Source organism: Lactuca serriola, chromosome 4, assembly GCF_051521515.1.
Source record: "Lactuca serriola cultivar US96UC23 chromosome 4, Lser_US96UC23_V15, whole genome shotgun sequence".
In the NCBI taxonomy this organism is placed as follows: Eukaryota; Viridiplantae; Streptophyta; class Magnoliopsida; order Asterales; family Asteraceae; genus Lactuca; species Lactuca serriola.
The window spans coordinates 71,396,774-71,402,582 of record NC_136411.1 but is presented as its reverse complement, the minus strand read 5'-3'; positions in this window follow the sequence as shown (position 1 = coordinate 71,402,582).

The following is a 5,809-nucleotide window of genomic DNA, read 5'->3' as shown; positions in this document are numbered from 1 at the left end:
CATCTATCGTATGCTATGAGAATTACTAATAGAATAAGTTGTTTAGCAATGCGAATACGTTCAACCTTACAAGAATATCGACATTCTCATGCATTCTCGTTAATTATTATTATTATTATTATTATTATTATTATTATTATTATTATTATTATTATTATTTTGTTCTCACACATCATTTTTCACTCATTTTCATTTTGACTGAATACGACCCAATAAACATTCTGACGGAAATACGAATAATAATAATAATTGTATAATAACCTTATAGACGATTTAATTAGTAAGAATATGTGTTAATGATAATAGTTATGTAAGATTGAACTTATTTATATTATCAAACATATTTTCTTTATCATTCGCAAACAATATATATATATATATATATATATATATATATATATATATATATATATATATATATATATATATACATACGCACACAGACACACATATATCACTACCCTAATAGATATGGTTTTACATTTTGTTAGAGAGCGTGTTGCGATTGGACATGTGCATGTTCTCCATGTCCCTTCCGCTTATCAGTATCAAGAAATTTTTACGAAGGGCCTTCTTATACAGATGTTTCTTGATTTTAGATATAGTTTGAACATTCAGCAACCACTACTCCAACTACGGAGGAGTTTTAATCGATATGCTTAATTACGTGTATAATATCTTTGTAATATGTACACTTTATATATATATATATATATATATATATATATATATATATATATATATATATATATACCGTTGCACTAATAGATAGGGTTTTCACAATATTCAACACCACATTTTACAAACATTGTTCCAGATAACATTATTATGCTTCATTTATCAGCATGAAATCTTTTACAACAACAATATTTTATAATAATATATGATATAAATAAAAACGTTTAGCAAAAACAAAATCCACACAAAACTCCTTAGAAAAAGTTTGTCTATAGTAATCATGACCCCAAAAGTTCCAACCATCACTTCTAAAGGGGTGTTTGACAAAAAAAAAATAATAATAAAAAATTAAAAAAAAAAAAACTTATTACTTGTGAAACTTATTAGCGGTTTGACACCGACACACGCTATAAATTATTTTTATCCAAATATTTTTTTAACATATAGCGATATAAACCACTAATAAACCAATAAATTGTTTTGCTAACACATTTAAAAGACAATTGTACAACTTAGAAGTTCTTGATCCATATTATGCCTCAATGTTTAGTTGAGTTCCCCATGTGTTTCTTTCGACCACCATGGACTTATAGTTTGTTGGTTTAAGTTTTCAAATAGCATTTGTTGTTTAGCAAACCCCCTCTAAATATTTGTCATCAAAATATTCCTAGAATATCACCAAATTCCAAAAATAAATAAATAAATAAATAATAATAATAATAATAATAATAATAATAATAATAATAATAATAATTTGATAAATCATGCTAACTCGGATACTTTAAACGAATCCCTCGATACCCTAAAACTGAATTGTAACAAAATAATAGCCGAATCTCGTAAGTCGTAATTTAAGCATCACAAGATAAATTTATAATCATCAATCAAAGCGGGGATCTTATAAAGCTTTTTTTTTTTTCAAAATTTAGATAAATATTTTTTTTTCTGAAACGTAAATCTATAGATTTAGGTGCCATGTTGAAATTTCTGAAACTTTTCAATACCTTAAAAGTAAAACCTTTAAAATCGGTTCCAAAACAAATAAACTAAAGCCAGGGGGTGTTCTGTAAATATCATGAAATTTGTAAATAATTTTCTAATTTATAAGCAAATAGGATTAGAGGAATCGGACGTGTTGTTGAAGATCGGAACCCTAATCTACGGTTGCAAATAAAATGCCCATAATTAAAAAATGCGAGTCTATATTGGGTCGTCTTCTTCACCCGTTTTAAGCCGCCATTTTCGAACTTTAGAGCTTCGTTTTTTCCATTATCACATCAGAATATCATATGTAACATGTATATCCATTTCTTCTGAGCCTTTACTTGCAACTAGTTTCCATTAAACTACAAAACGAGTTTTAATCTTTTTTTTTTTCTGCAAAACCGAAATACAAGTCTCACGATTTCTTAAATCCATGGTCGAACCTTGAATACGGGACTCACCCACGAAACCAAAAATGTCAACCTAAAGTTAAAGTAGGATTTAATCGCAGTATAGTTATAAGCATACCTCAAATCGTTGCACAATTCAAACCCAGCCGTATGCCTTTTGCTTCCATTATGCATTGTTTCAAGATCATTTCAATCGATTTTAGTGGGTTTTTTTTATAGGCTTTCAATGCCGCTTTATAGATTTTGAGTACACAAATACATATCCTTATGTAACGCAAATTTAGCCATGAATACAGCTTCGGTTTCAACCCACTGAATGGATTCCCATTATCAGTCTTTCATTATTTTTCTTAAGATATTATACAATTAGAACCCCGTTCTTCCTTTAATTCAATTTTCATCAACAATGTTCAATAACTATCACACTTGTCAAAATTAATTTGGTCAAAATTATGTTTTGGATAGAATTATTAAAATACTAGACTGATATCTCTATAGCAATGTATTAAAATGTTAAAAAATATACAAAAAAAAAAAAAAAAAAAAAAAAAAAACAGAGAGAGAAATTAATATCCTCCTACCATTGGAAATACAAAATGGTTTCTAATCCATTGGAATGAGATGTAGTTTTCCCTCGTTAAGGTAAACGGTTCAAATCTTGTCTCGGTCATAGATAATTAGATTTGTCATTCCAAAAAAAAATCTATAAATAATAATTATTAAACATTATAGAACATAAATTGTTGTGGACGAATTAGTTTCCCTATTAATTCACATTCTTCCCTATTAATACTACTATCAATTCTACACATTTGTCTACGGCATGAGCTAAACCTTCGACCACTTGACATATTTCCAATGCATTTGATATCGCTGAGTTACAAGTCCTTTAATAGAATATAGTTTGAAATTTAATTTTATTTTTAACAATCGTTGTTAAATATTTTAAAAATAACTTATTTATGTATTTGATAATTTGGATCGTTAGTGTTTAAAATCCTAATTCTTTTATATATATATATATATATATATATATATATATATATATATATATATATATATATATATATATATATATATATATATATATATATAGTTAGGTTATTTTTTTAGGTAACTATTGTATGCATGTAAGGGGAATTCTGGACCAATAGATAAAAATAATGAATGATTATGATTTTGAGGGTCTATTATATTAGACAAAATTGCAAAAATGGTCCCTGTGGTATACATTTTTTTGGGGTTTTAGTCCAAACCTCGACTTTTTTGGATTGATAGTATTTTTGGGCTGGTTTACATGCAATTTTGGTTTCTGTCCAAACTAAAAAGACTATTATACTCGTAATGAATTTAGTTTTCATTTTTCTTTCACTTTTTAAAACTATTATTATTATTATTAAATATAAAAATGGGTCTCTCTCTCTCTCTCTCTCTCTCGTGTATAATCATCTTCTTCGTAAAAAAACCCACACAGCTTCTTGTCAAAATTAAAACTCAAATAATTTCACACATACAGAAGCATTGTGGTCTCTCATCTTCTTCATCAATACACACATAAACTTAATGGATAAAGCTTCAGTGACCCTATCTCTCTCTCTCAATCGGCTACTACATCCCAAAATACATACCACAAGATTCATCTTCTTCAATCTCATACATCAATCTATCTTCTCCTCCACTTCTGCAAGATTCATGTCTAAATAACATTGAATCACCGACAACAATCTGCAAGATTTCAGTACATATTAGCAATTCAATGATTAGTATGAAGAATAATAGGCATACTTGATGGAGGCAGCTTATGTTGCCGGCGACGGGAAAAGGGTGTTGGGTCAAAATATGGTTTATACTTTTCTTTTCTGGGCAATTGTATTTTTATGCAATATTTTATGAGCTTACAGTCTAGTTTACGACCAATTGGGTTGTTTACGGTTGAGTTTACGATCGTAAACCCATTTACGGCCCATGTTCACCAAGCCCATATTCCCTAGTATATATAAAGGTGTTAGGGTTGAGGAGTAGATTGATGAACAATAGAGAGTGTACGGTAGAGAGAAGAACAAGTGTGTGTTGTGTGTGAATCTTGTATCCGGATCATAATTCTAATCAATTCAAACAAGATTCATATTATTCTTCTTCTCCTTCTCTTCTATTTGATATGACATCATCCGTTTGATTGAGATTCCGCACCATCAAACGGATCTGATTGATACACAGGCAAATTAGGGACTTACAATTGGTATCAGAGCTTGGTTGTATCAGCCAATTTTGTCAGATTTGGAGCATTATTTTATCTTATTTTCGAAAGATTTTTGCGTTTTTGGATAGATCTCTAAAAATTAGGGGGGGTTTGTTCTTCGTGTTTTTCATAAAAACGGGTTTTTGATCGAGTTTTGGGAGCTAAAAGGGGCAAAAATCAGTGTTTTTGGTCGAAACCTGCGAGGGTGTAGCGGAGTTTGCGGCCGGTGGCTAGGGTTTCGGAGTTCACGGCCCGAGGTTCACGGTCTGAGCTTGCGGCCTCGGAGTTTACGTCCGGTCCTCGGTCTTCGCTTCAGAGTTGATCCTCGAACCTCGATCCTTGCATCGCAGCTGAATCCTCACCTTCGCATATCAAAAATAGGAAACGAAGTTGGGGCTGCCAAGAATCGAACCCGGGTCTTCTCCAAATTCAACAAGGCGTCTTACCAGTTGAACCAGCTTGCATCTTGTTCCTTTCCTTTGCAATTTAATTCAAAAGGAGTCCTGTTTGGTTCCTAATTTCGCATTTTTGACACTTTTAACCCCAAAACTCAATTTCTTTTAATTTTAAATTCTTTTTTCCTCCAAAATAAAAATAAAATAAATAAAAATAAAATAAATAATAATAATAATAATAATAATAATAATAATAAATAAATAAAATAATAAAATAATAAAAAATTAAAAAATTAGAAAAATATATATTAACTTTTGATTATTTTATTATTTTTAACTTTTAACCTTAAATTTTGACTTTGATGCTTTGAAGTGTGGAAATAAAATGAGTTCTGCAAATATCCCGGTCAATGAAGCTTCATGCTCTCAAGCTTGTAGTGATTATGTTAAATCTCTCCTTGAGAAAATTGAAACTCTACGCAGTGAAGTAGAGGACCTTAGGTATGAGGGTTACCAACTTAGAAAAGGACAAAAACCATTTAAGGCCCAGTTAGAATCTAAAATAAAGGACTTTAGAAGACTTCAGGAAGACTATAGTAATAAATGTGAGAATTATGATTATATAAAGAGACAGAATGTTGAGTTAATTATTGAGCTTGATACATTAAAAAGCAAATTTGAAACTGCAAATTTTGATTTTAAAAAATATGATGTATCAAGCGAGGTAGTTGCCAATATGATTGACCATTGCCTGCGGTTCAAACAAAACCAACAAAAGGGTTTAGGATACGATAATGTACCTCCTCCTTTCAATCACGCATATCAGTATCACCCTTTGACTAAAGAGGAGATTGCCAACAAACCATTCATGGTTTATGGCAAACCAGCTGGATTTGTGTCAGGAGGAGTTATTAATATTGAAGATTATAATGGTCTAGTTTATGTGCAGGTAAAGTAGCAGAATATGAGAACAAGGAGAACACTACTGAACAAACCAATGACTCCTTGAACTCAGAATTTGTTTCTTCGAATTCTGTTAGTCCTAACAAACCTGCCGTTGAGAAATATAGGCCTCCAATTCCAACGCAACAGAGTGCTTGTTG